The 18825-nt window shown below is 41.8% G+C and overlaps 2 long non-coding RNA genes across 2 annotated transcripts in view; both read left to right on the top strand.

Annotated features, from left to right (window-relative positions):
• The window catches only part of LOC310849331, a 543065-nt gene that overhangs the window by 313456 nt on the left and 210784 nt on the right, over window positions 1-18825 (top strand). The gene's annotated exons all lie outside the window — the stretch shown is intronic.
• LOC310849360 lies at window positions 1529-5713 on the top strand. The gene is made up of 2 exons (XR_014566896.1): window positions 1529-1607; window positions 4955-5713. It is a non-coding gene; the product is annotated as an uncharacterized lncRNA (long non-coding RNA).

Genomic DNA, 18825 nt, shown 5'->3' with positions numbered 1-18825 from the left:
AAAGAATAATCCCAAGGCAACTAGGAGGATGTCAAAGAAGAAAAGCATGAAGGAATCTCAAGACTATATGCAGAATGCCTTGATTTCAGTAGTTCTCACATATCACATTAGGCAAGATGGAAGGATTATTTCCAAGCAGATGGTGGGAAATCATGGAAATCTGAGTTCTGGCACGTTTCCTTATATATATTATACACAGCATAGCAGAAGCCTGGAATTAGAAGGTGTGCATGTGTAAAAGTCACCCAGAAAACAACGGAAGTCACCTTCTGTCTGCCATTAAGAATGCCATACAGTATTCTGAAAATATATTCAATTTCCATTCATAGCATAATGGAAGGCAAAAATATGTGAATATGCACTAATAGCTAAGCTTACCTGTTATATAAAAGTGGAAGATGAAAGGCAGAAGTTTAATCAGTTTGCACGGTATTGATTATTGGAACTGGAGGCTCATTCGTCAGGTGGTTGTGGCTAATTTTTTGATGTTTTATAACTCCTTAAGAATATATGAAGAGCCCTACTTGTGGAATATGCAGAAATGGCAAAACTTACTGGAAAATTGAGAAATCAAGATAACAAACTTTTTATAAAGGAATGGAAATGGTTTATTGAATATCTACAAACAAACTGTAAACAGATAAGAACATTGGCAGGATTATTGTAATAACTTGCAGTTAATAACCTGCAGTTTTATAAGAGCATATATTTAAAGTAGATGAATAAATGAGTAAGTTAAGTTACTTAAGAATATGCAGGAAATGTAAAAAAAATTAATTTAAGGAACTGCAGAAAGTGGAGGAAGGAAGTCAAGTTTTGAAATGTTAGATTGATTGTAAAACTATTGAAATGCATATAATTGAAAATAATATATATATGTGTGAAGAGCCCTGCTGGTTCAGGCCGGTGGCCCATCTAGAAGACTATATTGTCCTCACAGTAGCCAGCCTATGTGAGAATCCCACAAGCAGGACCTGAGAACAACTGCTCATATTTGTTGTTGTTTAGTCGTTTAGTCGTGTCCGACTCTTCGTGACCCCATGGACCAGAGCACGCCAGGCACTCCTGTCCTCCCGCAGTTTGGTCAAACTCATGCTGGTAGCTTCGAGAATACTGTCTAACCATCTTGTCCTCTGTCGTCCCCTTCTCCTTGTGCCCTCCATCTTCCCCAACATCAGGGTCTTTTCCAGGGAGTCTTCTCTTCTCATGAGGTGGCCAAAGTATTGGTGCCTCAGCTTCAGGATCTGTCCTTCCAGTGAGCACTCAGGGCTGATTTCCTTCAGAATGGAGAGGTTTGATCTTCTTGCAGTCCAGGGGACTCTCAAGAGTCTCCTCCAGCATGCTCATATTTAGAGGGAGTTAAAACTTTGTAATTAGGCTTTTGAGCCCCCCTATATACTTTAGCTTGCATAAGTTTTGTCATTTTACTATACCCTGTTTATATTGTTTTATTTATCTGTTTTCAAAATATTTTTACAACAGTGCCTACATACAACTAAAAAACAGCAGGAGGGAATCAGGAGTAAGTCAAGAACACAGCAGGAACGTCATCATCAGCTACATTAAACAACAGCTAACAGTCCAGGCATCAGAGTCCACTATTTTTAGTATGAATTGCTTTAGTCATTTTAAAGGATGAAACATGGGATATGGATAACTTTGAATAGATAGTTTGGTAGATGTCTACTATGTTAGGATCAGAGAAGGCTATAATATTGGATACGATAGCACAGTTGTAAAGTAGCATATATGTGTATGTACTGTATTTTTCCTTCTATAACACGCAGATTTTTTCTTCTAAAAAGGAAGGGGAAATGTCTGTGCGTGTTATAGAGCGAATGTGTGGTCCCTGGAGCCGAAAAATCATGCAAAAATCAAATCGCGGCGCTGCACGCTGCACGGAGAAGCGAAACCTGAAAAGAGGAAGCGGCTGCTTTTCTGCATTCTGCCTCAGGGTCTTACTGCCCACCCCCTCTGTTTCGTTGCTGTGTTTGCTGAAACGGAACAAAGAGCAGGGAAAGCCCCTCCCCTCCAGGCAAGCTCCGGTGCTGCTGGGGGAGAGGGAGAGAGAGGGGGGAAGGGAGAGAGTGAGGGGGGAGGGGGAGGGAGAGAGAGAGGGGGAGGGAGGGAGAGAGAGAGGGAGAGGGAGGGAGGGAGGGAGGGAGGGAGAGAGAGAGAGAGAGAGAGAGAGAGAGAGAGAGAGATGGCTGGCTTGGGTGGGGGAAAACTTTTGCCTTTATTTCCTCCCTCCCGTTAAATCCCTCTCCTGCATTCTTAGCCAGCTGCTTCTCTGCACACCCCTCTAATGCCCCTTCTTTGTTTTTCCTTCGCTCCCCACTTAAAATGTGGTTACAAAGCATGGATCCTCAGGATCTTTGCATTGGGTCACCCCAAATTCACCATCAGATCACATAGCATGTCCATGGCTACAGCCTGCACCAAAAAAATCACGCACCCACTGTTGCCTGGGGCTGCAATGGTGCAAAAATGTGGTTAAAAAGCATGGATCCACAGGGATTCTCAGGATCTTTGCATTGGGTCACCCCAAATTCACCATCAGAGCACATAGCATGTCCATGGCTACAGCCTGCCCCCCAAAAATCACGCACCCACTGTTGCCTGGGGCTGCAATGGTGCAAAAACGTGGTTACAAACCATGGATCCACAGGAATTCTCAGGATTTTGGCATTGGGTCACCCCAAATTCACCATCAGATCACATAGCATGTCCATGGCTACAGCCTGCCCCCCCCAAATCACATACCCACTGTTGCCTGGGGCTGCAATGGTGCAAAAACGTGGTTACAAACCATGGATCCACATGGATCCTCAGGGTCTTTGCATTGGGTCAGCCCAAATTCATCATCAGAGCACATAGCATGTCCATGGCTACAGCCTGCCCCCCAAAAATCACGCACCCACTGTTGCCTGGGGCTGCAATGGTGCAAAAACGTGGTTACAAACCATGGATGCACAGGGATTCTCAGGATTTTTGCATTGGGTCAGCCCAAATTCACCATCAGATCACATGTCTGTGGCCACAGCATGAAGCACAAAAATGATACATCCACTGTTTCATTCAGAATGTTTTTTCCCTTGTTTTCCTCCTCTAAAAACGATGTGCGTGTTATGGTCAGGTGCATGTTATAGAGCGAAAAATACGGTACTTTCCTTTTTCTCTTAATGCCTTATATGATATGAAGTTGAAATGTAATATTTCAATTGTTCCTTTAAAAATAATAATCATAAATTCAGTCTTTGCCAGTGCATGTCTCCTGGAGGACCTGCAATTCTAGCCTACGCTTTCCTCAAGCCAAGGATCACGGCAAACAGCATCACAGCCAAAGATCCTACTGGTTGCCATGAAGTGGCTGAGCTCCACCTTGACAGATGGATGAACCCAGGATCGGTGCCGAGCATATGTGCTGCTGTGAACTACATATATGGGGGCGAGGGGGTGTTATCCTGGCTATATCCACCCACAAGTTCAGTCTTTTCTTTGGTCAATTGATAGATTTCCTGTATCAAGCATTAAACTTCCTGGCATGAACACACACACACACCACCTGCACACCACACAGAGTGCTTTAAAAATAATGTTCCATTGCTGAATAGGATAGTTAAAAAGGAGAGTTCAACCTACCAGCACAGAAGAAGGGAGGGAGAATAGAAAATGCCATTTTCTCTGTTGATAGACAAACATTCAGTTGGCGACTAGAAAAGAGAACTGTCTGTGTATTTAATGAGATGCAGGGGGAGTTTGTCAATAGGTTTTTTAAAAAGAGAGAAAATTATTTCAACCTGCTGGATTGCCCAGATGATATTCTGCCTTGGGAAATGGACTGAGGAAACTGCATCTTTGGGGATATGGGGCTCAGCCCCAGTAACACTATGCTCTTAACTGGCCTAAGCCTGGCCTAAGCCTGGTTAGAGGAAGCCCAGGCTGATGTCAAAGTAAAACTCTTATCTGGCTACCCTATATCTATGGGGTGTGTGTGAGGTTTTCAATGCCCTCAGTTGCAGAGCTCCTCAGCTAATCAGGCTATGAGCATGACTGTTGCATCTCTGTGCTGCTGGTCTGCATTGGACCATTGAAACTGGATATGACCCCTCACAAAGCTCTTGTGCCTTATGGGTGACACCACACTCAGCTCCTCCTTCTTTTAAATGTTCCAGAGAAGGCTGTAGCGTGAAATAGCAGTGTTTCAAGATGCATTGAGTGCAAACTTCCTTCACTGTCCCATTCAGACCAACCAGAATCCCTGGAGAAACTGGCTGATGTAAATCAAGCAAGGGGAAGCTGCCCCATGGTCCATCCCTCAAACAGCAATTTGATTGTGAAATCCTTGCTGTTGACGAGAACATCCTAGGCTTTCACCCAAAAGGCTAACCCACCCAGTTGACCTTTCAGTGTGCACACTGAGCACCACCAAATGGTCCACTGGAACATGCTACTCTTGGTGGTTAACATTGAGCTAAAGGCCTAGTTCATGGGTAGGCAAACTAAGGCCCGGGGCCTGGATCCGGCCCAGTTGCCTTCTAAATCCGGCCCGCGGACGACCCGGGAATCAGCATGTTTATACATGAGTAGAATGTGTCCTTTTATTTAAAATGCATCTCTGGGTTATTTGTGGGACATAGGAATTGGTTCATTTCCCCCCCAAAAAATATAGTCCGGCCCCACACAAGGTCTGATGGACAGTGGACAGGCCCCCTGCTGAAAAAGTTTGCTGACCCCTGGCCTAGTTGTACAGTGGGCAGGGGTCACAAGTCCTGTGAAGCCTCTGCCTAGGAACTTGAGGAATGTTATCCCCTTTGTGAAGTGTTCTTGACTGCATAACTAAGTCAAGCGACCTAGTCAAACCAACCAGTTGCTATCCATGTTTGTGTGTTTATTCCTCCTCCCATTCCATATTCTTATTCCCCTCTCTTTTCTCCTTTGGTCTGGCTGACAGGATAGCATTGAAATATAATTCACCCTCCTACTTTCCTTGGTAGCTGAGAGTAAGTGGGAACTCAGGGGAATAGAAGTGTCGTCAAAAGGAATGGCAACATGCTTTGCAGCTCTATAGAAACCCTCAACTTCATCTTTTTCTGGATTGCGGCCTCAAGACCAAATGAAGCCATTTTATGAGACCCTATAACAAGCCGCAGCCCCTCTCCCACTTATGTTTTCCAATATATCAAGTTAAAACAGCTTTGTGTGGCAAGTAATGTGAGCTGAGGAAGGCCTTTCAAACATTAACAAAACGTATCGGGTTGCAATGAGGACAAAAAACCCCGTACGCTTTGGTGTAAATTACTTTAATGGAACTTTTCATCATCCCAGAGTTCTGATACATTGGTTCACAATGAAGGCAGGCCTCTCAAAAGGACCGTAACAACAAAAGCACTTACTGTCACAGTAGGTAAAGCTGTGTGATTGCTAGGAGAAGAAAGAGAAATTAACTCCCATTGTAATTCGATTACTTGTCAATATTGCTCACTCTCTGTGAACAAGTGGGGGTAGGATCTACCTGTGCTGTATTATGACAAACTTGTGTTTATGAATTTGCTGTAGTTACTGTACTCATGGATGAGTGGACTGGCCCTATTCCACTTCTCTATTGTTCCTTTTGTTTCACCTGAACCATGTTCCCCCTCTTGTGTATTCCAATTACCCATGCAAATATCCAATATTATTTCTAAAATTAAAAGATGTGCCATTGGCTGCAGCTTGTGGAACCTTCAGTTCATTTTCACTGTTTTTCCCCCTCGCCTCTTATGGTGCTGAAATGAAAGTTGATAAAACACCTCCAAATAGTTCTCTTGATATTATTGTGATCATTTTCAGGGATAACAAAATAATACAATTCTGTTCTGGGATTGTTCTGGGACTCTGACATCCAGTTAATTCTATCCTGATTACGCATGAGGAAGAAATGCCACTTAGAAATAAACTTATCTAGTTTCCCTTTCCAAAAAAATATATGAACCGAAACAGAGGCATTCTTCAAAATTCGCACATCTCAGAATTTTGCAATGCAGTTCTGCAGCAAAGTAATGTGCACAAACATACATGTAATGAGCTAAACTATGCATAGAAATGCATATATGAGGGAAACATAATATTTATATAAATTATATTGGGGAAAATACTTTACAAAAGGGTATATATTAGGCATAAATGCATACAAACATGTGTATTAGGAGAAATTCTCTGAATTTTCATGATTACTCTTTTTAAAAAAGTAAACTGATGTGGAAATGTACAGAACTAATCTTAATATTGGGGGGAAATGATAAATGGAAAGATAACAAAATGGAAAGATGGACAAATCTTTCTCTCTATGATAGGTTCAGATTTAAGAATGTGGTTGGCAGGACTGAAAGATTCACCTGGTTGTAAGATCCCCCAAGGCTGCAGCGTTCCTACTTTCTGCACAGTCAGACTATGATTTTAGCGAGGGGGAAAGAGAGGAGCAAAATGACTGATTTGCCCTCAGCAGAAGTTACTGCTGCTGCCATGGTCAAAGCAGGGGTGTCCATCTAGTTGCCCTCCCACCCAACCACTTCCTTTTTCTGCTTCTGCTGCTCTCCATCTCTGCTGAAGGAAGGAAGCTTTTATTCTCCACCATGCAATATCTCCTTCCTTCATTTGTCAAATATCACCTTGGTTTGTGCAATTTCATTGGTGGGAAAGGGTTAACCCCTCCCCATCCAGAATGGCCCTGATCCTCTTTGCAGGGAGGTGCCAGCAGTTGCTATCACTGGGAAGCGGGAAGGTATACACACAACACTAAACCACAGGTGGTCACTAACCAAGTGCTACTTAAGGTGGGCTCATTTAAATTAATCGGCTTGAATTACGTGTCTATTGATTTCAGTGAGTCTGAGTAGATCTACTAGTGAATATTACCTGAAGGTAACCTTCTTTGTCACTTGTGTGATTTGGATGTGGGTAGCCATTCTGCAAAGCTGAAATAAGAAGAGCAGAGATCACTTAGCACTATAAAAAGCACAATTTTCTCTTGCATTGACACATTCAGGTAAATAATGTGCAAAGTTACTCTGAGAGTATTTCCATTTCCACTCCTACGTAAGAGCACTTGCGATGGGGAAGCAACCATATCAGCCACTTATAATCAAAGCTCCAGCCTTCTGTATATTGGTTTTCAAAGATTGTGTTATAACTTTGCAGAACTGTACATCACAAGTGATGTACAGAGTAATAGGAAAGGACTTAGGCAAGAAATTTATTAGCAGCATCTTCTGCACCGTAACAATAATAAAAATCGTAAACTGGAGGCATCAGTAAAAATACAATTGGCAATGAAACAGGAACAGGTCGAGCGTAAAACAATTGTAAAACAGAGAGAGATGAACTAATGTTAAGGTACTATGCTGCATGTTGAGTAAGTCCTCCTATGTTGCAAAATAATTTCAAAACAGATTCAGAGTAAATCGCTTTCTCCACTTTCAAAACAAGGGAAATTAACAGAGTTCTGTCTTCACTTTTGCAAAACTAGTGTAAGGAGACAGACTTTATGCTTTCAATGAGTCTTTGCTAACAGGTGAGAGAATACATAATGGCTGAACCAAGAAAAGGGTCAAGTTTGAATGATTCAGCTTGGTTTGAGTTATTATACATCCACAGAATATAATCTAAATTTAAGCCCTGTTTATTTACAATAATACACTGACCTACCAAAGTAGTTATATCAGGTATGGGAAACCTGTGGCCCTCCATATGTTGTTGGACTTCAAATCCCATCAGCCCCAGCCAGCATGGCCAAAGGTCAGAGATGATTGGAGCTGTAATCCACCAACTTTCTGCAGATTTGACCTTCTGAAAAATCTGGCCAATTACAGTAAATAAATTTATGGGTCAAAAATAGAAATGTTAAAAAATATCCTTCCAAAGCTGTTGCATCCCTGATGTTTTGTTACCTGTATTACATTTATTTTTAGACTGCATTTGCTTTTCCCACTTCTGTCTCGGTGTGTGACTCTGTGTGTAAGACATTTTTGTTTGAATGAATGAATGAACAGACACAATGGCCCTGTTATTAAAGACTTGTCCTATCTGAGCATTTTCTTCTGCTTTGCGATTGGCCGGTAAAAATAAAAGTGCCCTTTTATACAGTTGGCATTTGCAGTTCCATACAGCAATTTGGTACCAACTCATTACCTCAGATAACAACATAGACGATGACCATGCCCACTGATTCAGAAGCAAAGTAAAACAAGAGAGCCACATCTAACTGGATTAAATCAAGGTTCCATTGAAGGGAATGTAAATACGTCTTATTTTCTACCAGCTGGGGAAGATCTGGCACAGAGTTTTATACGGATGCACCTAAGCATTCCTACAAATTAAATGCTTCAGGCCAAACATCTCCAGTGTGTCCCCATTAAATCCTCGTATCATGCATAAAAGTAATAACATTTCTGAAAAAGAGATTATGATGGGGGAAGGTATGTGATACAGCAGCCAATTTTACAGTTTTATCATTTTCATTCCCCTTTCTTTGCATTTGTATTTGATTCACACTATCTACACAACTTCCAAGAGATTTAAATGCCATGTTTTGATCGGGATTAATTTAACATGTTGAGGGTATATTGGGGATTCTCTAGCCTCACGGCATGGCACACTGGAGGCACATTAGTGATACTGAAATTGGTCTTTTTTTGCTAGCTTTTGTTCTTGCTCAGTTAGAAGGCGTTTATCCAAATCTCATTGAGACCTTTGCGAACATGTAGTGATTTGTGAGTGCTTTTGGGAGATCAATGAGATATGGGTCAATGTCCTGCAGATTGGGCTTGAACAAGCTGTGACTCACCCAAGTGAATGCTACCACCAACCATGTATTGTGACCTGCCAAGTATTGAAGTTTGTCTTTACTGATCCACAGCAGGCATTATTCACAACTGCATTGGAACTGAGACTCTCACCCCAACATTGTTACGGTGTCAGCCTTGCTCTGTGCCATAGGAGAAATTCCAGCCTTTAATACCACATTTTGTAATCTGAGGTTTGATTTCATTTAAAACAGGCATAGGCAAACTCGGCCCTCCAGATGTTTTTGGGACTACAACTCCCATCATCTCATCCCTAGCTAACAGGACCAGTGGTCAGGGATGATGGGAGTTGTAGTCCCAAAACATCTGGAGGGCTGAGTTTGCCTATGCCTGATTTTAAACAAGAATAATGCATAAATAAACAATTTAATGCCTACTTATTCTACTTACTGTAGTCAGGAAATTGTTGAGCATAGGAACCCAGGGACATATGCCATTATTCTTTTATGTTGTTTTATATTGCAACATTAAATATATGCTATAATATTTAATTCATAGAATTGGTAAAGCTCAATTTATTTAAGTAATTCAAGCATTTTTTTTTTACCTCTCTTTCATTTGACTCTCATTGGACTTCCATCATCTAGCAGAGCCAATAGTGGAAGCTGTAGTCCAACTGCATTTGGAGAACAACATGTTCCCCATTCTTGAAATATATTCTCATATTCCCTCATCATCTTAGCTGACATGAGCAAGCAACAAGGTTCTGATCCATATTAACTTTACTTGCCTTTTCACAATCAGATACCATGTGGTTGGTTGGTGGGGCATAGGTCAGTGGTAGAACCAGGAGCAGCCCATCCTGTTTTGCTGCCTGAGGCGAAACAGGAAGCTGTTGAGTCCCCATACCGCACCGTACCACCAAGGCTTGGCTTACCACGGTTATGTGGCAGTGACAGCTTCTGGTGAGATCTCGCGAGATCTTGCTGGAAGTCACATCTCCTCGCTTTGGTGGCAACTGGGGTGGATGGGTTGCCTGTGAGGGCCCTGCCCTGCAGGATTCTGCCACCTGAGGCAGTCCACATCATGGTTGGCAAGGCCCTGTGTACAACATACATTTTGCATACAAGGGTTTCAGGTTCATTGTGAGAGAAGACCCCGTATATCAAACCCCAGAGAGCTGTTTGTAACCAAAGGGTGTGAAGCAACACTAGTAGAGGATGTAACTACATGACCCAGGGAGAGGATCATAAAAAGAAGGATGCATTTAGCTCCAGATTTTCCACACCCTGGTTTAGACAATCCTAAGCAAGATGGACTGGGACGCGGGTGGCGCTGTGGGTTAAACCACAGATCCTAGGACTTGCCGATCATAAGGTCAGTGGTTCGAATCCCCGCAATGGGGTTAGCTCCCATTGCTCAGTCCCTGCTCCTGCCAACCTAGCAGTTCAAAAGCATGTCAAAGTGCAAGTAGATAAATAGGTACCGCTCCGGCGGGAAGGTAAACGGCGTTTCCATGCGCTGCACTGGTTCTCCAGAAGCGGCTTAGTCATGATGGCCACATGACCCGGAAGCTCCCTTGGCCAATAAAGCGAGAAGAGCGCCGCAACCCCAGAATCAGCCAAGACTGGACCTAATGGTCACGGGTCCCTTTACCTTTACCTTTAAGCAAGATGGACTGAAGGCCTGGCTCAGTAAATGGCAGCTTCCCATGTACATCTGATTAAAAACACTTCCCAGTGAGGAAGGGAAAACAAAGTAAAAGTCTAGGGTAAAGTGCCAGAGACATACATCACTTTCTGCATCTCAGATGGCTGAAGCTTTATCTCTAAGTAGTGCCATATAGTACTTCCCTCAGAAAGAATGTATTTATTATGATGGTAATCCCAAATGACAGATACAAGGCACCTGCCAGATTGAACACATCTTCCCATGAACAACTCATACCGCATAACAACACTTTACTGGGCTGGCTTTCATCTTTTATGTGGGGTGTCAATTATAGTGGAGCATCAGCTCTGACCTTAAATCTTTAAAAATGGAATCATAAACTACTACAGAGGGTCAGAGCTGACTGAAAGAAGCTACTGCTCCTGTTAAGCAGTTGCTAGGTACCAGGGCCAGCCCAAGACTTTTTGGCATCTGAGGCAAACAACGAAATGGTGCCCCTCCTAAACCAGGGAAAAGGTGTGAGTGAAGAATCTACATCAGGAACAAAGGGAGAATAAAGATCTACACTGGGAACAATGGGATGAATCAAATCAATCTCACCCAATGGCTGAAGTGGGAATCACAGATTATCAAGGGGGTGGGGGAAGGGGGCCACGCTGAATCATGCCAGGTGGGTGAAGAGCCCAGGAGACTCCAGAGGGCAGCCTGGGAAAGGGCAGACTTCTCAGTGGAAGCTCCTCTCACATGGAACACCCTCCCTACTGAGGTGTTTCTGCCTCCATGTCTTTATAGCTTTAGCTGGTTGGCTGCAATGGGGAGCCAACATGCCTTGAGAGGGCCTCCTTCTTCAGAACTTCCATTCCAGCATCAAGATCTGCAGAAGAGTCTGGCCTTCTCACTGACCTACCATTGGGTGAAGTACACTTTGCAGGAATGTGGGATGGGGTCTTTTCTGTGGTGGCACCCCAACTATGGAATGCACACCCCTCTGAGCCATGACTTATGCCAGTGCTGTTAGCAGTTGAGGACACACCTCTCTGCTTGGGACTTTTTATTGGATGGATATAACAGAGACTAGTCACCAGTGGAAATAATTCACTGTCCTTCTGCACTGTTGTGTAGTTTTAATTATGGTTTTTATTTTTATTTTTTAATATGATGCATTGCATGTTTTTATACTGTTGCTGGGTGTTATATCATAACTCATACTAGGCTTATTAATTTGAATAAATAAGGCCTGATGGTAGTGGCAGTGGATTTTCATTCAACTGTGATTGTGTGAGGGGTGAACACTGACATAGTGCTATGCTTTGTGCTGACGATCCTTGCCTATTCAAATAATAATAGTGGGTTTCAGTGAAGTCTGTGGAAGGTTGGTGAAGCAATGAAACTGTTAGCACATTCGTTAAGCTAAGCGGGGTCAGGCATTGCTTCTTATTGGATGGGGGACAACTTGTTGAAATTCCTGCACTTCAAGGGTTGGACTTAGATGATCCTTCCAGCTCTTTGATTCTATGTCTATGGCAGATCAGCCTCTGAGCACAACAGACTGATTTGAGGGTTTGAAGGAACCTTGCTTCCATCTTGGCAGAACATGTGGGTTGCATTTTTTTATTCTTTCGGTGGGTTGAGTAAGAGCAGGTCTATATAATTTCACCCTAAAACTGAAAGCTCCCCTACCCGCCTTTTTAAGGAAAGACAGTTGCTACGGTGGCAGCTCTATATACACCAGTTCTTCTGGGCATGCTTAATTAAATCATAATTACAAAAAAATATCCTTGTCAGGCTCTACAGTACTACAGGGAAAGCAGAAGACATGTAGAGGAGAATCTCATTATCAGAGATCTGTTCTCTGCAAATTAAAATTGACTTCTTCCAAATAGACTAGATGAATGGAAAAGCTGGCGTCTTTATGAATTTAGAAAGTAGTTCAAAGATACCATGATACCAGAGAGAGAGCGAGAAAGAGAGAAAGAAAGAAATGATTTAATTAAAGTACAAAATAGATGCTTGATTAGGAGATAAAATCTCAGGTTAAGAGATGACCCCAAAATGATCTCTAAAAGTATAGTAAACACCCACCTCCCCATCATCATCATCTCCTTATGCTTATGGAAGGAGAATGTTTTCGCTCTTTCCTAAGCAGGATACAGCTAAGCTGCATTAATGCTCTGGCCTGATGTAATGACAGCTCCAATGAAAACAGTGTGACTAGCATAATGCTGTTATCATCACTCACTGTGGACAAACCTTTAATCCTGCTTGTGGCTCCAGACCTAAGCAGACAGTCATACGGTACAGAAATGAATACTTGGAAGGGGAATCAGAATCACAACTGCTGGCCTCCGCCCTGACCTTCATGTGTTCATCAAAGCCTGTGCAGAGCGGCTTGATCATGTACACTCCGCTATGCAGAGGCTCTGAACGTGCAGCGCATGCAGAGAATGTCGTCCGCTATGCACAAGTTCAAATCAACACATGGAAGCTGGGGGGCAAAGCCAGCAAGGAACAAACCCCCTTTATGCGGCTGAGAAACTCCTGTTAATGCAAAGGTGGTTTCTCAGTGCTGCAATGTAGCACAAGACTATGTCCCTCAAACCCATGCAGAACTAGAACTGCACAACTGGGGGGAAAGTTGAGACAAGGCCTTTAGCCTAACTCCAGATTGGACAGACAACTCTTGCAGATGGTGGGCTGCAGGGTCCAAAATATTAAGGGAAGCTGGAGGGAGCAGAGAAGGTTTCCTGCAGCAGTAGTTCAACACCCCGTCCCACACAACACATGGGAGGTTCCAGAGCTGATTGACAAGAAAGCAATAGAGGGGACAGGGTTGAGGGGCTTGTCCCTCTTATCTAATACTAATACTAATACTAATACTAATACTAATACTAATACTAATACCCCACCCTCCCCAGCCAGAGCCAGGCTCAGGGTGGCTAACACCAATAAAATCGCAGTAGAAACATAATAGGGGGGAAAGAGAGAGAGAGAGAGAAAAACCAATTTAAAATACAGGTTAAAATGCAGCCTCATTTTAAAGTAGCCGATAAATCAAGACCACAAGGGGAGGGAAACATAAGGGTCAGACTGAGTCCAAACCAAAGGCCAGGCGGAACAGCCCTGTCTTGCAGGCCCTGCGGAAAGATGTCAAGTCCCTTAGGGCCCTAGTCTCTTGTGACAGAGCGTTCCACCAAGTTGGAGCCAGTACTGAAAAGGCCCTGGTCCTAGTTGAGACCAATCTAACCACCTTGCGACCTGGGACCTCCAAAATGTTGTCATTTGTGGACCTTAAGGTCCTCCGCGGGGCATACCAGGAGAGGCGGTCCCATGGGTACGTGGGATGTAATCACATGTGTGTGGAATTTTGAAGGGGGCTTGTGACTCAGGAAATGGGGAAACCATAGTCGAAAAATCCCAGGGGCTGAGGCCCTTTGGGCCATTGAATGCTTTTTTAAAAAAAAAAGGGAGCAGCCCCCCCCCCCGTTTTTAAGAGAGCGAACGCAGAGCTGGGCGCAGTGCAGCTCAGTGGTTGGTGGCGCCTGCTGCTGCCACCATCCCCTGTCTTTTCCTTGCGATAGCACAATCACCCACAATAATGCTTTATATGACTGCAAATTGCTTTGCAAAGTTGTGTATAGTAGCCAAAACAGCATGCAAAGATGTGCACATCATTAGAAATTTGCATGAAAACATTGATAAATTTTCACGAGGCCTTAAAAACAAAAAATTAAAAACAAGACTTGAGCTCCACCTTTAAATTTGGAGGTCCAGCTGGAAGGAACATGGACATCATAGGGATCGTGCCCCTCCGAGATTTGGTGTTTAATATAAAGGATTTTCAAAGAAACCGGCAGAGAGGGACTGAAAGAGATTTAAGGGCCTCAGACGTGAGGTTGCCAGGCTGATAAAAGATGGACTAATGGACAATGGTTTGGGGATTCAAACCGGGGAAGGGAGGGTGGGATTTGGAAATCCAAAGGATGTATAAAAACACTCTGATTTTTTCTATCTTTTTTGCTTTTTGTGTTGTCACTAGTAGTAAAATGGGGAATTCGTGGAAGGGAAACTGGGACGATCTTAGAAAAAGTCTCTAAGTATAGTGATTGATGTATATAAGCTAAAAGTCGATATATAAATTGAATTTAACATAACAATAAATTTAGGTTAAAATTTAGGGATAAGAACTTGCTGAACAAACTTTTGGATATGGAATACAAGAAGGGGAGGCGAGGGGAAGTTGCGGAAAAAAGGTATTGAAAATATGGATTGTACGTTAAACTTTTCTCTTTTTTTGCTTTTGCTTTTTTTGTTTTACTTTTTTTATGTATTATTTGAAATTCCAATAAATAACATTTTTTTAAAAAAATAAAAACAAAAAATTCCACACATGTGGAAATGTGGAGAACTGAATTTAAGACTAAAAATAGGAGAAATGGAAAGAAACAGAAACTGACAGATACACCTGACCCTGAAGGCCACAGATTTATTTATTTAATTATTAAAATTGTATACTGCCCTTCACCCAAAAATCACAGGGCAGTTAGCAACATAAAAATACAAAATAAGAACACAAAGTACCTAATGCATAATAAAACAATAACTATAACAATAATCTCCCTTGGCCTTTGGCATCTTAAAGGGTCCATGTTGCAGCACCTATTATGCATATACAGCTTCAGATAATGAGCTTTAATAATTCTTATTTGTATCTGTGGCTGATTTATGGGCCTTTTTCATACATTCAGCTGCACATTTCCATTCAATTGCACATATTCATTAAACATATATTTGGAATTTTATTTAAAAAATGCAAATGCTGAAGAATTTTGAGGGAAGAATTCTGCATAAGCTGCAATATATATACTGCAACTATATCTATATTGTAACTATATCTTTGAAATACAGGTATCAAATCCTTTTATCAACTCCTTTAGTGAGCTCTTAAAGAAAAGTGCTGCTGCAATCCTTCCTCTTGGCTAATTGCTGCAACAAAGTCTTCAGCTGCTGCTGACAAATGTTTCAATAGAGTATTTTCCTTCAACAATATTCATTTTGCAGTAGCAAACTCATGGTTAAAGCAAATGTATTTATTTTTTGTAAATGAGAAAAAAATAGTTTCTTTTTTTATATATAAGCAATACACTCCATGGTAATGTCTGGACTGCAGGGTACAAGTTGAGTTTCTTAATAAATTTAATATTATGTCTCTTTCTCTCTTACAAGAGCTAGCAACAGGTGTTTTAATTGTTTAAACTGATTATTGATAATTATTGATGAGTCTAAAAACAAACGCAGAAAACCATTCGAGTTCAGAAAGATGACTAACAGTAAACGAGGAAGGACCAGAAATGAAACACACCACATGCAATTCCATTCTCATTTTTGAAAGAGCTAATCAGGTTGTTGGAGGTCAGTAAATGTTTCTGGTCAGTCTCAGAAGGGGCTTTGAAAACTGAATGATCCCAAACCCGATTTAAAAGCTCAGGCAAAGCTTGGACACATTCCTGATCATGTCATTGAGAATGAGATAGGATTCATCCATAGCTCTATGTTGTCCATATCAAAGACTTTGTGTAGTATGAGTTTGAAACAACTGAACCTTTCATTGGTTATTTTCTGCTGTTTGCAGAGCCTAACATTGTATCATAATTCAACGAACAGCTGCTCTTTTTTGCAGCAGCAATCCAGATCAGTATGGAATTCCCCACACCCATGTATTAATCTCTTTATATAGAAGAAAACACCTTTGCATTCATTTTTACATCAAAGAGAACCACTGTGGGTGGTTTCCTAAGGATATGCCCACCCTGTTCCAACTCCCCTTCTTTTAAAATGTTTTAATACCTCCTCTTCTATCATCTATACACATCCCTACAAAAAGAGGGTGGTCAGTAAATGAGTTGAGGAGCTGGGGGAAGCTTTTTCTCTCTACCATATATATGAAGCCAAATATTTTATAAAAGCAGAAAAAGAACAACTAAAGAAAGCAAGAACTAAGCTGGTAAGCGCCAGGTCTTTGCTTCTCCCACAACTGCTACCTGCGTATTTTGAAGAGTCCCATGATGTGTGATTATGGCTTTATAGCTGGTTTTAAAAGGTAGCTGAATGGTCAAATGCCACCAGAGATTGAAGCTTAAATGAGAAGGTTCAAACCTGTCAGCGTAAAAAGCCTGTTATTGTTAAATATGAAAATGACAGGGAGCTGCAGTGCTGGCTTTTGGGTAGGGCTGGCCGCATGCCCAGTGCAAACTCACATCTCATAACTTAATGTCCCAATCAAAGCTTCTCACGATTTTATGTGCAATTTACATGGATTTCTCAGGAGTCTCATACATTGCCGCTTTAAGAGGCTTTTTAAGGCATTGAACTGACCCTGGACATCTTGCTGCATCCAGAAGTGTAGTGTCACATGAATAGTGATAACTTTGTTGATCAGGGAGAAACAACAGTGCTTACTTAAGAAAATAAAAATAAAATGAAAGTGGCTAGGATGCCAAGCCTTCTGGGAAGTCATACATCTGCCACAAAATCTTGAGGCTGCAGCCCTATATTCCCTCCAGGGGAATTGTCCCCAGATAACTCATTTGGATTTACTTCTGAGTAGACTTGCCTATGATCAGAGTCACTTATTTCTTGGAAAGATTATAGTCTGCTTTTCTTTCATAAAAGAGATCCAGAGTGTTGATGAACTGAATGAAGCAGGAGCCAGGTGAATACAAAAGCAGCTTAAAAAGTTATAAGCTATTTGAAACCACTAAAAATCATAAAAGCTGTAGCTCCTGTCAACACTAAGGTTCAGAAAGGTAAAGGTTCAGAAAGGTACCCCTGCCCGTACGGGCCAGTCGTGTCCGACTCTAGGGTTGCGTGCTCATCTCGCTCTAGAGGCCGTGAGCTGGCGCCATCCAAGGACACTTTCAGAAAGGTTGCTGTAAAAACTATGTTTTTACCACAAAGCAAGCCAAGCAAAACAATCATTTCTGAATTTGGTTTGTTCCAATGACTCCTAGTTTGATTTGGTCATTTTCTGGTTCAGATATAACGACACATTATATTCGGTGCTTTTTTTCTGGGGGTACGCATACTCCTAAACATTTTGTGAATCTTTGTACTTTTGTCCATTTACTGTATTAATTTTTCCCAATTTGAACTATAAAATTTCTTGAGTCAAGATGAGAGTACCCCTAAGCATATATTATTATTAGTTTTTTAGAAAAAAAGCACTGATTATATCTGGGTTAAGTTTAAACCAGGAAATAGTTGTCCCCAATCTCCTGCTGAGGCTCATTCATGGTGTACTGAACTATGGTTTATCACTATATTCAAACTGGACCATTGTGTGCTGCTGGGACTTGCATTCGATATAATACTTGAACCAAACATCTGGTTTCTTCTTGTCACTGCTTGGAACAATGCACCACCCAAATTATTTGAGAGCTTAAGAAACGGGAGGGGGGAGTGAACTGACTCATTATTAAAGCTTTGCAGTTTACAAAACAACAACAAAACCTGCAGCTAAAATTGCTAGTTGTTGACAGGTGAAATGTGGCATGGAAAGAGCCCTCACTTAAGATCAGCGATCTTTATTGATTTTGTAGAAACTAACTTTTATTTTAGATCAGCAGGGGTGTGTGGGAGCTTCTGGATTTTATTTTTTTGCTGTTAATTCAGTTAGCTAAACTGTCATGGGCAGACCTGCACTGGAATGTTTTCCTTGCCTTCTGTTAGCCTTTCAGGCCACAGCAATGTTAATATTTTATGGAGTTCAAATGGGAGGTAAAAAATGGTCTTCTCAATAACAGACACAATGGGAAGGTATCTTCCATTCACCAGTGAATCCTGAAGTCTGGGAGTCTCATCATTTTTATTCAGAAGTACCTCCCTGGGTGTGGCAGAGCCATTATGTTAACTTCCTGTCAGTGGGTTGTTGATATGATAGGGGCCGACTTTCTGTACTTCCTGGAAACAACTGAAGACAGTTTTCTTCCAAAAGACATTCCCTGCTGGGTGAATAGGTATTTGTCACAAGTGTCTTTTCTGTATTGTTTTAGAATCGTGGAATTGTATAGTTGGAAGGGACCTTGAGGATCATATAAACCAGCCCCCTGCAATGCAGGAATATGCATTACAGGGATTGAACCTGCAACCTTGGCATGATCAGTGCCTATTGTTTTAAGTATGTCTGCTGTTCCTTTGTGTTCTTTAACCCTTTTCACTGTTTTTATTGCCTTGAAAGGATTGTATCTGAAATATATTCATAGTCGAGTAGTGATTTCATGCTCTTTATTTCAGCTCATAGGAACAGTAATTGACCCCCTCCAAAACACACACACACACACATCCCTCTGGCTTTATATTTACACAATGAGTCCCA

This window comes from Podarcis gaigeae (genome assembly GCF_964106915.1).
Source record: "Podarcis gaigeae genome assembly, chromosome: 7".
Classification (NCBI taxonomy): domain Eukaryota; kingdom Metazoa; phylum Chordata; class Lepidosauria; order Squamata; family Lacertidae; genus Podarcis; species Podarcis gaigeae.
This window is presented reverse-complemented; position numbering and strand designations above follow the sequence as displayed.